Source organism: Cyprinus carpio, chromosome A14, assembly GCF_018340385.1.
Source record: "Cyprinus carpio isolate SPL01 chromosome A14, ASM1834038v1, whole genome shotgun sequence".
In the NCBI taxonomy this organism is placed as follows: domain Eukaryota; kingdom Metazoa; phylum Chordata; class Actinopteri; order Cypriniformes; family Cyprinidae; genus Cyprinus; species Cyprinus carpio.
In genome coordinates this window covers 12,099,036-12,119,790 of record NC_056585.1, presented here as the reverse complement: position 1 = coordinate 12,119,790, position 20,755 = coordinate 12,099,036, and the positions used below count along the sequence as shown (strand labels likewise).

Genomic DNA, 20,755 nt, shown 5'->3' with positions numbered 1-20,755 from the left:
GGTATTCGGCCAATCACAATGCACAAGATAGTTGGCCGATCAGAGCACACCGTGCTTTTCAGAACGATGAGCTTTGTAAAAATCAACTTGTTTCAGAAGGCAGGACATAGAGGAGAAACAATAATGTTACAGTATGTGGAAAATATTAATAAATGGAATAAATATTATTTTTTTTAACCTTAAACCACACAAACACATTGCATTACACCAAATACACAAAATAATGTTCTTTTTAGCAGCATCGTGTAACCGTTTAAACGTACTTATTGAAATTAAAAGTACAAGTAAAATCAAAATAGAAAAGGAGCAAATGAATATGAGAAATTGTTCTATACACAGTTTGAGCAGCCAGATAGTGTTCAGTTTTAACTCTTTCTCTTTCTTCCATTTGTATCTTTGGGTTAGCATAAGAGCCACTTCAATCTGGTACGAAGACTCTTTCATTCCAACATAAGACAGCATTTTTCTTTTCTGGAATCTGCATCTGAAGTGGCATTCAGAGTCATTACAGGCTGTTTAATGCAGCTCAGAGGGGACATGCATTAACCAGCAGTTACAAATGCATAAATAATGTTTTGTTTTAAACATAAAACCTTGAATATTGATATTTGAAAAAATATAAAATATGAAAAGATACTTGAAATGAGAAATTAAAGCCACTAGTAGGTGGCAGCAAGTCAGTGTTAATGAGCGAAGCACTGAGATTAAATTGATTAAATCAAAAGGTTGATTCATTCAGGAATTAATAATTTTAATTAGTGAGACACTGAATCATTCATTAAAAAAAAAACTGATTAATTCAATAGGGAAACACCGTCCTATGTGTTGCTCAGTGATACAAAACAGTGCTGTTTGGAACTATTTTCACAGAGCGTTTACACCTACGTCACGGTTTGGACAGTTACAGTTAGGATGTGTGGCCATATTATAGAGACTCGGATGTAAACAACAGCATGGACTGCATGGCTAATGCACTAATGAAAACGCTGTTCTACTAATTTATGATGTCTAAATCACGGAAAAACTGCTAAATCATATAGAGAAGGACTTAGTAAGCAGTAAAGGGTGTGATATTTTAACAACATAAAGTTAATAGGTGGTAAAGATCCATACGAGTTGGCTCTTTTGTCATGGAATGATGACCTGACAATTGTTCCTTCTATTTCTTATCCAGACACAGTGAACTACTTCGTTTCTTTCACCAAGCCAATGCATGAGTTCTGTTTGGTTCAGTGGAATTGATTACATTCAGTACCACCAATATGGCCGATTTCCGGATTGATGACGTGTAGTGAAAAAACACCCTATTGGCGAAATACAGCAAAATAAGGCATCTAAAATGTAAGTAACTTAACACTAACTTTTTTAAGCTTGTATAAAATCAATATTGCATTTGTTATGATGCTGATATCTGGAGAAAAAATGGCACTCTTAGTGTGATCTATATTAAATAAACTATATTACATTATATAAATAAAGAGCCTGGATGTGATCACTCATTTAATTAAATTATACATTTATTCACCCCCTCATTCATTTAGACATCCATTGAAATAATATTGTTTTACCTTGTTGTACAATAACAATAAAGAACTTAAATCTTTCATTGATTTGTTCATTCATTTTCCACTAAATCATCATTTACATACATATTCATTCAGAATTCACTGGCTGCATAATTTGGAGGAAAAATGTAATTGCTCAAAACAAATTACATTTAAGGTTTAAAAGTGTTTTTGTAAGCTCCAGGGTTGCTGTGTTTGTTTGTAGGGCTGCACAATTTGTACAAAAATATATTTGTTTTTTTTCAGATACACATAATCTCTAATTTATTCTATTGATCCCTTTACTCATTCTTTCATTCATTCTTTTATCATATTCATTCTCTCAGTCATCATTCGTTCATCTTTGTGTCCACGAGACTCCGCTGACTGACACATCAGATAATGGAGGGGTTTGGTGGAGAGCTAGAGGACAAAGTTGAGAGAGAGAAAAAAGACCCTATTTCTCAAACCACTCAACCATTACTGCCTTTTAGATGGGCTGGATGGAGCTCACACACACACACACACACACACACACTAACGGCACATCAAACGCCTCCGGCTGATGTGATATACTCCAGAAACTGAAGCAGGTGGGGAGATCGGTGAGTAAAACAGCAGATGAGAGAGGTGTGTTCTCCACAATAACATCCAAACTCACAAACAGACATGAAATCTGCCTCAAATCCTCAAATCTTGTGGCTGTGTGCTATTATAATTTTACAGCCTAATGGATGATAAAACAGGAAAAACAATCCTATAGGCTTACTGTACATTGTAGGATGGGTCCAAACCATATTATAGAGGGGTGGACTCTTTTGACTTGGGCAACTAAGCTGGAAACCAGCTAGCAATCTAGACAGGTCCATTGTGCTCTCTCTGTCCAGACATCTCACAAAGCACATCTGCTGTAAGCAAAGTACACACAGTAAAATCTGCCCCATTATGAGAAGCAGCCCTGGTTTCCTGTGACAATGGGATTATGGGACATAATGGAGCTCTTACTGCTTTGGATGCTGACGTAGCTGGTGGCGTTCTCTCTGCCCAGCGAGGTTTTCCACCACACAGGTGTAGTTCCCAGAATCCACCAATCTCACTCTGCTGATGTGAAGCTTTGAATTTTTCCTGCACAAAAGTGGCCGAGACACAAAGAAAGAGAACAATGGAGAAGAACATCAAGGAATATGAGGACAGAAATTTAAAGAGAGACACAAAAGTCAGATGGCGTGGGAGAGAAAACGAATGCATCAGTAGAAATGTAGACTGAGATCTCCACAAACGAGTTTGTGTATGTGTAGTTGCTATTTATCCCAGAAGGACATGATCCTGGATCACCATGTTGTTGGGCCTAGAACAACATTGTTATCAACCAATCAGACTGTAAGATCATATGCTGTGTTCCAACTCAAAAGTCAGAATTTCCAACACTTTATTTGGAAAAGTGCAATAGAATGGCACTTGCACTTTGGAAAGTGATGCGGAAATCCCAACAGTTTTGCCAAGATGAGGTCACTTAAACATGCCAGGACAAAAAAATGATTTAAAGCACAGTTGTGACATCACATGATATAAAACTTGTTTAACAAGCAAAGGTTTGCAGAGATAGGTGTACAAAATATGGTAAATTGTTGTCGCTGCTGAAAATCCTACACCTGCCAAATACTAGCATTAACATTTTTGCATCTGAGCATTGGACAATAAAATGTCTTTATATTTACACTTCCATTCAAAATTACTGGGTCAGATTTTTTTTTTCTTATTTTTAATATAATTAATACTTTCTATTCATCAAAGAATCCTAAAAAAAAATCATGGTTTCCAAATAAATAAATAAATAAATTATTTTCAACATTGATAATAATAAATGTTTCTTCTGACTGAATGATTTCTGAAGGATCATGTGACACTGAAGGCTTTGGCATCAAAGCAAAAAATTACATTTTTACAACTATTTTTAAAGTTAATTTAAATTGTAATAATATTTCACAATATTACTGTTTTTACTCTATTTTGATTAAATAAATACAGCCTTGGTGGGCATTAGAAACATAAAAAAAATAAAAATAGACATACAAACCTCAAACTTCTGAACAGTAGTGTACTTATTATTTGTGTTTATTAATTTAGCAAATGTCATCCAAATCGACTTACAAAAGAGGAACATCACAAGCAATTAATTCAGTGTGGTTGGAATCAGAAATACCAAGTATAGTAATATCCCACATCTGACTTCGGGCTAGGTTTTTAAGGTTCGGGCTGATTTTTTTTTTTTTATAGTAATGGTTGTTCAAAGGATGTCGGTCCAGGAATATGTCCTACTTGGCTTCAGTCACATGGTGCGTGGGGTCTCTAGTGGGTGTCAATGTGATACTCGCATCGTCTATCTGCCCTTCTCCTCAGGTCAGGATGTGGACAGCTCATTAGAGGAGCAAAAAACTCTCGAAGGATCTCGCTCTGCAGCAGGACGCAGAAAATCCTCTGTCCTTACTTTACCTCCATCATTATGAAACCATCCCTGTCCACGCTGTCAGCTCTTTCACTCACAGTTTATCAGCATAAGTGTGTGTACAGATGTGAGTGTGTGTCTCTGTGACTGTGGATCTGCAGCTTCAGCAAACACACATTTGCAAAATTACACAAGGGGCCAGTGAACAGGCAATCCTGTTAGAGTGATCTGCTTTCTGTGCACCTCAGCACTTTTTCTCGGAGAACAGAAGGGGACCGACGAGTTACGGAATGCCCTGAATTCTTCCGTATGTTTCCTTCCCTGCATACTGAACAAATACATATGGACTGACGGTGACATACGGACAGAATATATAGCTACATGTGCACTATTGATTTGTGTTACGATTGGCTAAATGACATTGATGCAATGTTACTGCAACATGCAGAGCTCAGCAATTTTTTTTAATTTATTCGATCCTTTATCCCATTTTATGAAACGCTGCTTTCCTGTATATTAAGACATTTGCATGATTATGCAATTCTTGCTGAAGACTAGTTTATCTAGACCCCCAAGCGTATATAAACTTAGTCATATGTTTTTTTTTATTCCATTCCTCCACCTACAGACGCCACTGAGGTAGAAAGTATTGCGTGTTTGGGCCCACACACTCTCCCCTTAGATACACCGGCAACCCACGGTCCCATTTCCAGAGAAAAGCAATGAAGGGGAAGTTACCCAAAATTCACTGATGGAGCTTCCTTTAGATGGAAAGGAAAAGTTCAGCCAACATTATTATTCTAACATAATTTACTCAATATCATGACATTCCAAACCTGTATGAATTTCTTTTTTCAACATAAATGTAATATTGCAGCCTACACCTGCACAAAATAACACAAATGCAAAGTAAACTTGAATGTAAGTTACACTAGCTTTCAAAAGTTTGGGCTCATTTCAATTTTTTTTTTTTTTTTTAAGGAATTAATACTTCTTTTCAGCAAGAACATGTTACATTGATCAAAAGTGACAGTAAAGGCATTATGTTACTCAAGATTTCTATTTCAAATAAAAGCTGTTCTTTTGAAATTCATCAAAGAATCCTGGAAAAAAATGGTTTTCACAAAAATATTGAGCAGCACAACTGTTTTCAACATCAATAACAAAAAGAAATATTTCTTAAATGCCTAATCAGCATATTACACCGATGATTTTGAAGGATCGTGTGACACTGAAGACTGGAGTAATAATGCTAAAAATTCAGTGCTGCATCACAGGAATAATTACATAGTTTAAAATTTTAAATTTAAAATAGAAAACACTTTGTTATTATAATATTTTTAGTTTTTTACTGTGTGTGTGTTTTTTATCAAATAAATATAGACTTGGGGAGATTTCTTTCAAAAACATAAGAAATTTTACTGACAAACTTAAAATTTACAGTATGTGAAATTATGTATTCAATAATTTTGTCCTTTCCCATGAACTATATCATTAGGCATTTTGCTATGTTTAATGGAATATTAATGAATATGAATATTGACTATTAAATTAAAGGATATTTGTATATTACAAATATGAGAAAGTGCAAATGAGATTTGGAGCACTACAACAGAAGGTTAATTTAAGCTTACGTTTCTTTCTGTTTCTCACACAAATCTATCAGATTTAGAATTTAGCGCACAAGACATCTGGACCATTTTTCTGGCACCATTAAGATGTTTTTGTTTTTTTTGGTACTGCTTTTCATTATATGAGGAAGAGCAGCGTGAACTTTCTTCATAATTTTATAAAGAAAAAAAATATCATATGAGTTTGGAACAACATGAGAGCAAGTAAATGATGAAAGAGTTTTCATTTTTATGTGAACTACTCCTTTAACAAGACGTCTGCATCTCTCTACCCCCCTCTGAAAGTCTCTGAGTCTATTTACAAAAACTGGGACAACTTCTGCTCGAGTTGATGGGAGCGTATGTATTTTTAATACCTCTGATGCCAAGAATAATTGCTGCACACAGCGTATAAAAACCCCAGTATCGCAGTCCGTGTGTTTTGCGGCTGTGCATCTGTGTGTGTGGTGTGTGTGTGTGTGTGTGATGTTGTGCGTGTGTGTTTGATGACAGTCCTTACGCTTGATTTGGATTGTGATTTTGATGTCTTTCCTCTTGCGGAGCTGGCTGCCATCTTGTACCAGTTGAAGGAGGGGCTTCTAGGTTGCCCACAGCTTTCACACTTGAGTGTCAGCTTTTACCTTCCAGGAGCCAGACTGAGAATCCATGGGCTTCACCATTTCGGAGCTGATGCTACAGATGGGAGAAAACAGACAAAGGGATTGGCAGAAAAGAAAAGCAGGTTTGTCCAAAGGACAGAAAAGCACCAGATTTTGCTCTCTTTACTACCCACAGTTGTCTCTCATAGACAGCAATACAGCAGCTAATGCTTTCGCTGTTGATTTTTCAATGATTTAACAAAAACACACAACAATATATAACATCACACAAAACCTATTTGCTTGTGATTAGATTACATGTTGTTTGTTCCACTCCTCCCTGTTCATTTTACATTTTTGTACACTCTGCATGTGTACATACAAATCATCCCATTGTTTTGTTTTTATTTATCCTAAGGATTTACAATCTCGACTACAAAAAATGGAAACATAACTGGATGCACAAAAACTAGTTAGCAATTACAGATTCCTTGGGGTGGAGGTGAGATTGACTGAGATGACAAGGGGAGAAAAAGAAAAGAAAAAGAAGAGGGACAAGATGGAGGGAGGGATGGAATTTTGTCAGAAAAGATAAAGAGAGAGAGGAAACATATATGTTCAAGAAGGCGGCATGATGGCTGAAAACATGTTGGAGAGACGACGGCGAGACGGGAGGAATAAAAGAAGCAAATGAAGAGTGGGAAAGAGGAAATGGAAGTGAGGGAAAAGTAGAAAGAACATGTGAGAACATATTAATGGGACTCATCTTCCTGCAGTTGTACCTCGGTAAAGTAATCCATCTAGTCGATGAGCAAACAAGCCCAATATTGCTGAACTAGGAGCAGTAATAAAATACAGTACATATCAGTGCTGTCCACACAACACACACAAACAATAATAATGCTGCCTACATGAGAGTTTGTTTTAAAACTTTTGCACAGTGTCCTTCGGTGGTTAAGACACTTAGAAACAACAAAAAAAAAGACACCAAACTCAAAAGAAAAAAAATCTGAAAAATATATTAGAAATAACAAACATATGCCTATTTTTTTACCTTTTAGAATAATTATTTATTTATTTATTTTTTACATACACACACATGCACATATATACATCTATACTTGGATGCACAAAAAAAGGACAAAAAAACGTAATTGTCCTAAAATTAGTTTTTGCAAAATATGTTTTAATATTTCCTTCCTTTGATTTTGAGTTTAAATTTCAAAAATCAACTAATAAAACTTCTGTAAGCGGAAACCTCATAAAACAAAGGACTTCAGGTACAGATTTGGACTGAACACAACATGTTATTGCCGTTTGTTCACTGTTTAACTGAGTGTGGCTCCATCTGTGTTTTTCTCCTTCTTCTCTCTCTTCAGAGCAATACTTCATTTCTGTCACATCCAGTGAAATCAACACCTTCTCGTCTCCAGATGCTTCTGACACACACACACACTACACACACACAATCACTCACTCACTTTTCTCATAGACACATACACTCCAAAGTTGTTTCTATACCACCATTGTACACTGCTTGACTAAAAACACCCATACAGTCCTCATGACAAGGAATTAACTCCAATTAATGCACACGTACAGAAGTGCGCGCCACACACACACACACACACACACACACACACACACACACACACACACACACAATTTCACTTACACACACACACTGATTGAAAGTTTTAATTATTTTAAAGTGGAATGGGGATAGCAAAAGGAACCCTTTACATGTCCAAGAGAGACTCGCAGCTGAATGCTCTGTTAACAGAAACCCCAGAACTGCCGCTCACCAAACGCACAGTGAAAAAACCTCATTCTGAGCCCATCCAATCAGCTTCACATCATCAATACCAGCCAATGTTCTACCTCAGCAACTCAGGCAACACTTTACCATGAATCTACCACCACTTTAGATCACTTCTTTGACCAGAGAGTGAAAACCACTGTTGGGAATGTGATTAAACAGAAAGACATATACATTCTAGGGATGTGGGTCATTTTTTCAATATTACTGTAAAACATCTTAACATGGAGAAGCAACTTTAATAGACTGATTTTCCAGAAACAATGTAAACACTGGGACTCTGTTGCAGTGTTGTTATTGTTAAATAAAACTATTAAAAACATTTTCTATAATTGAAGTAAAGTTTAAATATATATTAGATGAAAAGCATTGCTAAATTATCTTAGAAAACTAAAATTAGAAATTGTGCCTTGTCAGCTAACTAAAATAAATGTTTAAGTACTAAAATGACTAAAAATAAAATAAATAATACTAAAATAACACTGCTCTGTGATACCAAAATATTTTGTTCGAGTATCCCAATATGCCTATACTATAAGTACTTTACATTGCATGAAATGCTTTACATTTAAACAATATATAATACATGCTGGTTTTAATCGATGCACATTATTTAAAATAAAAGGTGTCCTTGAAATCTTTCATCAAAATTAAAACTTGCTCTGCCTCTGAAACTATGCTTGTTTTTGGATGACATCATCAATTTCCACTTATTTTTCAACCTCCTGGCATACAAAGACATTTTTCACGGTTGATTCACTAAATACCGTTTCCATCAAATTACATAGAAAAAAATCCTTGAGTTTATGTTAACTTTGAAGAAAATCTGCAGAAAAGGTCTGGTTATTCTCTCTTTTTTAATTTTGGCTTTTGCCACTTTTTATTGAAAGGACAGAAAAAATAAACCCCAATCAGAATCAAACCCCATCTACTACAGTTACATTGAGTTTCTTTTGTGTAAATCACTAAACTATCAGCGACACAAAGTGGAAGTATTGGGGACAGATGTCCAAAGGATGAAAGAATAAGATGCGTCTCATGTTCACCATCGAGTTGATTCCTGCTTGATCAGTAAATCCAAGTATGAACACACAGGCACAAATGCACACACTGATTCTTTTCTTCCCTCTGCCCAACGCTCCTTCCACTTGCTTTGATAGTCCTGGAAGTCTTTTATTAGAAATAGTATTTCCGTCCGTTTCCTCTCTCTCTTCCTTCTTCCACAGAAACAAGGCCTATGTGATGAAACTGACTGTCGGTTTATAATACAAGATCAGACTGGTTTCTACAAATAGTAAGGAAAAAGAGCTGTCTCTCCCTTTCAAAACTAGTTTTGTTGTTATTATTAAGTATGTGAACAATTAATCAAGATTGGGGAATTGATTTGCTTTCAAGAAGAAAAGAAACATTTCTATAATCATCAATTTCAAATGTTTTTTCAGGATGAATGAATTGGATTAATATAGAGTTTAAAAAGAAGAAAAAAAATGTATTTCAAATAGAAATCTTTTATAACAATGTAAAAGACTTTACTGTCACTTTTAATAAATTTAACGAATCCTTAAAAAGTGTTAATGTCTTTAAAAAAAATGTTGACCTAAAACTTTTGAACAGTTATATATTTAAATTGCAATGCATTTTTAATTTGATACCTATCAAGATTAAGTGAATCAGAGAGATTCCAACACCCTGCTAAAGAAAGCAGTCAGTCGATCAATCAATACTGTATATCAATATTTTCAACGACCAGTCTGGAATATTTGACAACATACATGTCATGCATCTCAACTTTTACTTTAGTTGTAAAATAATACATTGGTAATAGTGGTAGAAAACGGCTGGCATGCATAAGTTTAATGTAAGAGTCTCTGACATCACCCAAGACAGAAGTGTGTGTGTGTGTGTGTAAAGCTGGACAAGGTTGCAGTTGTGCATGAATGCTTTTGCTCAAATCAGCATTTTCTGATGGAGTTTTATCACCGACCACCCCTCTCTCTTTCTCCTTCAAGGTTCAAATGTACATCTGTCCAGTGGAGCACACACACATGCTGTAGGTTGCAAAGCAGAAAACTGAAAAATAAGCTGAATGAAGCCCAGACGCTTCATATGACACATCACAGACAAACATTAACTCTCGTTAACACCTGCATGCAAGAGCATTTGTCATGAGCTTCACACACACAAGAATGGACGGGACTATCCGACTCATCTAAGCTATTGCTGGTAACCGTCACGTAACCGCATCTCTCTTCCAGACGGCCCTCAGCTGGAATGAAACCAAAATAAAAAAGACATTTCACATTTTTATTAAAAACAAACCCATGGAGGCGAAGCAGTGACTGTTAAACTTGTCCAGCGGGGGAGAGGGAAATCTGAATCTGAAACAAAATCTGATGTTGCCATACGAAACGAAATGTGATATAAAACACAGCACTATCCGTCTGGGATGTGCGATAGCAAGCCAACAGGTTACAGATAAATAACCAATCCTTTGTCATAGGGCATAAGTAAATAAAACTTTAATGAAATAAAGCAAAAATACAGTTTCTGGTTGGAGAAATATTTATGGACGAAATTTCCCACAATTGGCAGATGTGGCAAAAAAAAAAAAAAAAAAAAAAAACTGCAATTTTATTGGATGAACTAAATCTGATGTTGCAATATGAAACGCAATGCGATAAGACAAACTGCCCTGTCCATGATCTGGAGAAAGAAGCATTTTGATGTCGACATCAACATTTGACCTGTCCATATGAGAAGAAAAAACTGAAAACAAAATGCCTCCAAGAAATATATTACTGTTTTATCTATTGTTTCTCCAAGATGACAATGAGACTCTTGCTTCTTAGGTTTTTCTCCAGAAAACAGATGCAAGTTACAGAACAAATCTCAACAATGTCTCATATTGAGCTCAAATTTGCCAAAAGACACCCATCAAAACTCAGAGATCTCAATTTGAATGCAAATGCTTCTTATCACATTGTTCCCTTTATAACTCTATGCTCTTGACATCGCTCTCAAAAAAACTGATTTTGATTGGTCAAACTCAGTCAGAGGTCAAATATTTCTGAAAATTGACTGCTATCCAGGACAACACTGCATAACTGATGGCTCATCCTACTCTGTCTCTTTATGGCTTCTACAAGTAAATGAATACAAATATTTGCATTCAAATCAATATATATGTTTTTACTTGACTAATACTACTATAATGTTACAAAAAAATTTGATTTCAAGTAAATGCCGTTCTTATTAATCAAAAATGTATCATGGTTTCCACAAATATATGAAGCAGCACAACTGTTTTTAACATTGACAAGAAATGTTTCTTGAGCAGCAAATCAGCATTTTAGAATGATTTCTACAGATCATGTGACACTGAAGACTGAAGTAATGATGCTGAAAATTCAGCTTCACATCACAGGAACAAATTAAATAGTATAATATATCCAAAAAAGTAAATGGTTATTTTAAATTGTAATAATATTTCACATTATTTCTGTTTTTACTGCATTTTTAATCAAATAAATGCAGCCTTGGTGAGCACAAGAGTCTTCTTTCAAAACCTTTAAAAAATCTTACCAACCACAAACTTTTAAACATTACTGTATATAAAACAGAACTTAATTAATCTAAGTTGCAAGAATAAAAAGATATAACTTTTCCCTATAGGAACAAAATTTACAGTGCAAAACGCCAGAATGTGACAGTGAATGCAGAGCCTATGATAGAAAGTTTCCATAATTCTCTGGAAACAAGGTCAAATTTAGACAGCTTGCAGTTTTACTTCAGCTTCACGCCAGAGCTCAGATATCACACTTCTTTACTCTTTCCTTCACACACACTAATACACGCACATTCTCCACAGCTCGATAACAGTACTTGCACAGTGCAAAAAAAATAAATAAATAAATAAATAAAATTATAAAAAATTTGGTATTTCTGTTGTGTTTTCCTGTAAAAATATCTAAAGACTTTCAGAAAATAAATCTTGAATTAAGTGTACTAGTCTTACCCACTGCCATCTTTGTCTTATTTCAAGCATAAATCTAACAAAATTTATGCTTAAAAAAAACAAGTATTAAATTGCTTCTCAAGTTTAGATATGTTTACTGTAAATCAAAACAGAACTACTGATTAATAAAATGATTTTATGCTGTGCACAATACGTCTCACCCCTCTTTTTTCCCTCCTGTGGTCCATCTTTCCTTCTCCTATCACTCTTTCTCTTTTGCTGCTCTCTCTCTCTCATCCTCATGCAGTTGCTGTAGCTGATCTCCCTCATGCTGAGACGGGATTATGAAAAGTAAGCTATAAAGATGGGACGTGTGTGTGTGTGTTTCCACACTATAACAGTGTAGGACAGTCCCACCCCTCATCACACTCAGCAGGGATACACCTACTGATGGGTGGGGAATGTTGGGAGATTGTTGGAAAGAAGAGAAACAAATTACAAGCTCACAAGAGAGGACAGAGTACTGAGAGACGAACAGAGAAAGAGCGAAAAACAAAAGAACCAAGCTGCAGAGAGAAAGTATGATAAGCAGACAAGGGAACATGGATGAGAAGAGATAATTAGAGGGTCCATTAGATGTATCTGTGCCTCAAGGGAAAGGAGCAGCCGAAACGCCCTGTAGATGAATCTTGATCAGAGTCGAAACAAAATAACACACAAAATTGGGCTGGCAAAGCTCAGCAGCTCAATAATTTAAGATGGTAAGCAGGTTGAAACCCTTAACTAACACTTTTTGGTGTGTACTAGTTATATTGGTTCAAACTTGCAGAAAGAAATATGAACAAAGAACCTTGTACCAGCTTTAGGTGGTTAAAATGTGTTTCCAGTTAAATACAGCTTAAGTTTGTAAAAACAAAAGTAAAAACTTGGGACAAAATGGGATGAATGTACAGCACCATGAAGAAACATTTAAAACATTTTTAAAGTTATTTCTTACTGTTCAAAAGTTTTGGCTTGGAGAGCAATTTGATTAAGTGGAGATTAAATGGATATATTATTTTTTTGGTCTAGTGTTTATTTAACTGATCAAAATGTAAGTTTATTTTTTTACAAAAAAAATTATAACTTCAAATATATATATATATATATATATATATATATATATATCATTTATATATATATCTATATATATTATATTATATATATTTAACTTCCTTTTTTCCTTTTATTCTGATAATAATAATAAAGTCAGCTTTGGGTCATAGCAATAAATAACATTTTTAAAATATATTAAAATAGAAATATTAAATTGTAATTATATTACTGATTAAAGAGCTCTAAATCCTCACATAATTTACAGTATGGGTGTTGGTGTATCTGGCAGTACATCTACAGGCACTCGGGCAGGTAAGGCAGAGCAGAAGGACAGGCGGGTGAGTGAGCAATGCTGCGTTAACCTAGAGAGTGTGCGAGGTCACCCTCATACATCTGTTTAAAAAGCGGCCTATCCTTGGTAACCCTTAATTGACCTTGCAGAGACACATCGGTGATCTCATCTCCACTGCACTGCTCATTACATTCTGCAATTTAAATATCAATTTCCATTAGTCTCATTGACTCTCTTCCAAAAAAGATGCAAACTACAGGTCAGAGTAGTAAACTAGCTGTCCAAAAAGGCCAACTAATGAGCTTATCTAGATATTTTCTTTAATGTTTAGCAAATGTGAGGGATGAATTTCAAGATACAAATTTTCCATGAGGGGTTTAGCGTCCTGACTGTGTGTTACTTTAGTTTAAAGTAACAGCAACCTTTGGACAGGTCTCTAAATTAATCTGTAAAAATCCAAAATCGCAGTCAAAACAGGAACGAGGTCAAACACAATAAGCAGTTCTAACAACGACAGAGTTCAGGGCCGAGGCAAACAGAGTAATCCAGATGCAGTCAGGATAAAAAGCTTAGAGAACCAGGATAAAAGGCTTAGAACTGCAGCTGAAACACATGGAAGCCTTCACATAGAGTGACTGAAAACACCAGGTTTTTAGGGCCCGTTTATGCGTTTCTGAGGGCATTTACTAGTCTTTTCACGATCGGACAGCTATCCAAACAGAAAAACGCATGAAGTGACCAGATGTAAACAGGCTCATAGGCAGAGGTAATGAGCAACAGGTGAAAACAATCAGGCATGATGAATCTGGGCAATGGGTTATGGGAAATGCAGAGGGGCGAAGGTATGGAATGTCCTCTGGTGGCTATCAAGGGCACTTCAGCTGGTGATCATGACACATTGACCACTGCATCACACCTAAATATTGCTATTTTAAGACATTTTGTTAAGTTAAAAATAGTTAAAAAATGTAGCAAATTTTGCATAAATCAAGCTACAAGATTGAGAAAAGGACAAAACATTTTTAACAAATTCAATTATCGTTATAATTGTATGTTAGATAGTACTTAATTGAAACTATAATATAAAACACATCTCTGTAATGCCAAAGGAAAAGAGAAAACCAATTGATTAAAGTTTTGCACATCACCAATGCTATTTGGTACACAACAAACTGTAACTCAATGTTGCTGAAATAAACTAGTATTACATTAAGCATTTGTGATTATTCAGACTGTTTTTCATTTTAGAGATCTGAGAAGCACACAGTGATGTAGCAGCCAAGTGTGATCTGTTTACATATTTGATACAGTGAGTTGATAGTTTTCCATTCTTTCTATGACTGGAATAGTTTCTGTCTCCTGAGATCCTCTTCCTCTTTCCTGCCTTCAATCTAGGAAGAAAAGACCTGGGCCATTCTGACACTAATACTTTGGATGAAGTGAAACTCACCCAAGTGTGCATGCAAGTGCGCACACACACACACACACACACACACACACACACACACACACGGTTGCTTACACACATCCACAACTGACATACACACTTGTTCTCTCAGAGGAAACAGAAAGAGCGGGTGAACAGTGAGCTTGATAAGAGTAACATGAAAGCTTGTCTGAGACATGCCTGAAAGAACAGCAGTAAAGAGCTAATATCTGAGAGAAGAATTTGTGTGTGTGTGTGTGTGTGTGTGTGTGTCTGGGTGAAGTTCAGGGTCAAGTCTACAACACAGCCTTTCTGTCAACCGCATTTATGAAAGAACGACAGCAGCTACAGAGAGAAAATAAAGAGAAAACAAGAGAACAAAAAGTTAAATTAGATTTGCATATTTTCTGAAGAAAATTGGTGCTTGTTAGATGGTCTCCTACTGGTCAAGACCCAATCTCCAATTCATTAAGACCACTATTGTCAAATATTATTACAGTTTTTAAAAAAAATCTTTTTGAATAAAATGTAATTCATTCCTGTGATGCAAAGCTGAATTTTCAGCATCATTAATCCAGACTTCAGTGTCACATGATTCTTCAGAAATCAATCTAATATGCTGATTTGATGCTCAAAAAACATTTATTATTATTATTATCAATGTTGAAAACAGTTGTGCAGCTTCATATTTTGTGGAAACTGTCAGGCATTTTTTTTCAGGATTTTTTGACAAATAGACAGTTCAAAAGGAACAGCTTTTATTTGAAACAGAAATTTTGAGTAACATAATCAATATCACTTTTGATCTTTCAAACCTAAAACATCTAAATGGTACTGCGTGCACAGTAGTCATAGTAAAGGAAGGAATAATTGACAACTGGCTGTTGAACTATTAGAATATAATGCACACTGAGGACCGAGTCAATTATTCCACTTAGACTGTATTACCACACTCTCAAGACATTGTTCAAATGTTCTATTTCAAGAGATCTTGTGTTCAGGATTAATTTCTTAAGCATCGCATCCCACACCCCAAGAGAGAGAGAAATTAAGTGTGTTTGAATAACCAGAGTCTGTGTATCTCTCAACAGTGTTCGGCAGCAGCGTTTCTACTAGTCGCAAAATTGTAAGTTAATCTGCTTCAAGAACAGCACCGTTATAACATCACTAGTGAGAAATGTCATGTAGCTTTTAAGCAGCTAACTATTTTACTGAAAAAAAATAGTGCTGCTAAGCAGCGCTGACAAAACATTTCTATGTGAGTGTGTGCCTGTACTGTACTGTATGTGTGTGCATTTGTAAAGGAGAGAGAGTGGGAGAAAGAGACTATGTGCTTTCAGTACACAATAAAACACAATTTTGAGGCAAAAACATGGAAATAATTTGTTGTTTTTATTTTGTTGTTTACTATATTTATTTACTTGGTCAGTGCCATTGTGGGTTTTGGTTATTTTGCTGTTGTAGGCTGTAAAGGACCTTTGAAATAACTGAAATCGTTTGGCGAAGCGATGTGGGCATGAAATGCAGTCAAGACCTGCCTGGAACTACTTTTGCTGTGCGTTTCCATGAAAATAAATTGCACACCTTAGAACGTTCGTCAGCTAATCAAATTCAAGCATTCATCAGCCCTGTAGTATAATCAATAAATATAAATGTAATATTAAAATAATAATAATGATTAACTAGGAAAGAATAAAGCTCTCCACGGTCTTAAAAGGAATGTTCACCAAAAAGTCCAACACAAATGTAGAATACAAAAGAAGATATTTAAAAATCAATTTTTTTATCGTTTCAGTAAAAGAACACATTGAAAAGAAAGGAAAAGAAAAGAAAAAAGAAAAGAAAAAAAGAAAAGAAAAGAAAAGAAAAGAAAAGGAAAAAAAAACTAACTTCAAATTGAGGATATTTTTAAAGATTTAGTTAATTTTTGGGGACCGAGTTTGTCCCATCGCTATACTGTCTGACTGGCATATTATCTTAGTGGTTCACTTCCATGTTCCTCACACACACACACACCACTCTCACACACACACACACACTCCCTCACACACACACACACACATAAGGTGGACATATGAGCATACGTGAATTGGTTGCAGTGTGTGCCAGCTCTCTGTGACACTTGTGTTTGTGAGAAAGAGACAGATTGTCACATAGAGAACAGACCAGAATGAATGTGCACAATGATACTGACAGCCAAATTGCAGTTGTCTCTCTCTCCCTCACTCTTTCCGTCCGTCTGTTTGTGCCAGAGTGAATCTGTAGCTATCTGTTTCTCCAAACACAAAAATCACTAGATGTTAAATCCTGCAGGGAAGGGAAGGAACGTAGTGGAGGTTGAATTTCTTCAGCTGAGCATGCACAATTAAAGCCGTTTCTATGTCTACACCACTGATCATTGTTTGGCACGAGTTTATGATACAGAAGACACGGTTGAGATGTCCACATACCTCAGACAGACTCTGATTCACACTAGCAGAGAGTTTACTTTAAGACCAAAGGTACTGTTAAATGCATATACAATACACGTCCTGAGACAGATTGGATATGACAGCAGAGGAAGCCCACAGCGAAATAGAAACAGACAGCATTAAGACATGAGAAACCACAAACTGCTTTTATGTGTCAGAGGGAGAGAGGGGCTGGCCTAATAAGTTGGCTTAATAACATTCCACCAAACAGAGAACATTCTGGAAAATAAAAATCATTGCCCATGCTCCCAAATAATATCACATATAAGCAAAAATACTAAGAAATTGTTTTTGTCACACCACAAGACAAATTTCTTATTTTATTACTGATATTATGTAATTATAATATATAATGTTAAACAATGGTTATACACACACACACACACACACTAATATTATAATATTAAATATATGCAAATATGTACACACAATGAAACAATATTACATTATTATTTATATTACACACATATAATTTGTTATTCTATTATTGATATTATTTTATTATCATGTATAACATTAAACATTCATACACAAACACACACACACACACACACACACACACACACACAGACACACACATTGATATTATAATATTAAATAATATCCAAATACATACAAACATAAAAATAATTAAATATTATATATATAAATCAACTATTTATATTACATACATCTATGTGTGTGTATGAATGCACACACATACATAAAAATAGTTTCATATAATAATAATATTAAATAATATGCATATTTATTACCATTTAGGGTAACACTTTATTTTAGCGTCTCTTAACTAGGTGCTTATTAGCATTCATATTACTAGAATATTAGTCATTTATTAGTACTAAATAAGCACATATTAATGCCTTATTCTACATGACTTTATTCTATATCCCTAATCCTACCCAATATCTAAACGTAAAAACAACTACCTTACTAACTATTAATAAGCAGCAAATTAGGAATTTATTGATTTAAAAGTTGTAGTTAATGGTGAATAAGTGTTCCCTATTCTAAAATGTTACCCAACATGTAATTAAAATTATAAACATAATAAGAATAATTACAAAAATATTATATTTATTCATTATTTCTTTTATTTATATTTTATTATCAACAATATGCAAATATATATATATATATATATATATATATATATATAATACATATATATATATATATATACATATATATATATATATATATATGATATATATATATATATAATATATATATATATATATATATATAATAAATATAAATATAAAAATATATAGTTAAGTCATATAATTATTCATTATTTCTTTTATTTATATTTTATTATCAACAATATGCAAATATATATATAGTTGAGTCATGACAGTTTCAGGGTTTTTCCATTTAGTTTCTGTGTATTTAAAGTATTCTCAGTTCCTAGTTCTCTGTCCGGTATTGTTTGTGTCTACCAGTGCTACGTGTGTTTTCCTGTCTCCTTTGGATTCATTAAAGACTTTGAATTGGACATTGTCTCTCCCCGTACCTCGCTCCGTGCTCCTCACAGTACCACCCCGTGACAGAGAGAGATGTTTGAAAATTATGTCCATTACGACTTAGTACTTACTTTAGTCATCACTCTCGAGTGGAAAGCCAAGCTGAGAGTGTTGCATTGTAGGATTCACTATTCCACACAGTGTGTTCTGGTTGTACTGTATATTGCATGGTTTACCATATTTTTGTCACACTGTGCACAGTGTACAGAATACTTGGTATGGCAGTGTGCCATTTAGAACATGCCCATTGAATGTAGAGTTTTGAAATGACTCTTCAGCGCAGGTCCTTCCGCTTACAGTGTTTGAGAGAGCACTACACATGTGCCCTCACAATGTCAGGTGGGAACTGAAAGTATTCAAGAAAAGAATAGAGTTGTACTTATCCATGTAACACTTGCCACCATAATGCCAAGGTTACTTACTGGCCCAAATCAAAACAACCCACCAAAGTTTTTATTTTTTTTTTCTATTCTTGTGTTTAGAAACTTGTTTAGTTTAATAGTGAACTACTGAACAGAGCAACCAACTGCAAATTGCGACTTTACTGGAACACTGATATTTTGCCATTTAAGAGGACCTACACTAAAGTAAGATAGCTGGAAAATAATTATTTTTGGCAACCTCTGGGACATGCAGGCACATATGAAAATAAACCACTCCATGTGAGAGCCGCAGCGGCATGACAGGGTTTATTTTCCTGGAGCTGTGCTGCCTGTCACAGTTCATTCCTCACATGGGGAATGCTGGAAAGTGGGAATATAATGTTTTGAATATCAAATTGGGGCATGGTGCCTATTACATATGAGTGAGCTGGTTATGCACTGCCCATGATTTTGCCAAGCAAGGTGTGAATGGAATAATATTCTTCGACTGAATAAAGTCTTTTGGTAACACTATCCCCAACCATTAACTTAACCATAATTAACAACCAATGCAATCAGAGAGAAATTATAGGTTGATAAGAACATAATTTAAGCCACAAGCACAGACCAAAGACAATCCTAAACATGACCCTAAAATCTGATTGACTGATAGGAAAGAAAATGTCCTAGTCAGCTAACTGGAAAGTGACCAGTCACAGCTTATTTAGTTTTTACATGCAATTTTAGGGGATGGTTTGTCTGAAATTGCTGATACTAGAGCTGTGCGATATCACTGTCTATCCGGAATTTTTTTTGCATACATCTAGAAAATCAGGTGCGTGTTGTTAAAAAGTCTGCATGTTCTGTCAATCTCTGTGTGAATGAGTGGCATTGTTTCATCTACGACACACATATTGAAGCACCCGTCAAACTCGTGGTGTTTTCAACATCTGCCGTCTCACTAGACGAGGATATGAACACATGAAATTCATCTTCAGAGCTGCTCTGGGATTCACTTCAGCAGCTTTACACGTTTCAATTGAGAAAACTATTGTCAGAAAAACACAGAAACTCAGAGGATCTTCACAACAAATCGCCAAAATAAAAGTTTGATTTAACTAAAGTATTATTATTACTATAATTATTAAGGGGATATCATACAACTAAGATATGTTTTTATCCATGTTTTAATTTATGTTTAATCAAGAGAAAAATCACAAAGCAAACATATTATATTTACATTCATTCTCAAAATCCAACACACATGTGGAATTTATTTACTTCCCCTGTATAAAATGAATATTGTGATGAATATGGGTATTGAATGATATGGAAGAAATATTACGATATTATTTTTGGCCATATTAAGTGAAATAAATGCACAGTCAGATCAAATGTATCTGAAGAGCACTTTTCACAATACACATTATTTCAAAGCTGCTTTACAGAAAATCATGATGTTAATGTTTGTAATATATTAAAGCTGATTTATAAGTCATTTATAAGAGTATACTGTATGTATGTGGATATGATATTGAACCAACTTTATACACAGAGCTGTGTGATGATACAGTTTACAGTATATTTTGCAACGACAGATTGTTTTGATT

At 34.9% G+C, this 20,755-nt stretch overlaps 1 protein-coding gene and 1 pseudogene across 1 annotated transcript in view; one reads left to right on the top strand and one right to left on the bottom strand.

Annotated features, from left to right (window-relative positions):
* Positions 1-20,755, top strand: part of LOC109066939 (sorting nexin-25) — an 825,452-nt gene that overhangs the window by 191,114 nt on the left and 613,583 nt on the right. The window lies entirely within an intron of this gene.
* Positions 1-20,755, bottom strand: part of LOC122134660 — a 60,633-nt pseudogene that overhangs the window by 27,158 nt on the left and 12,720 nt on the right.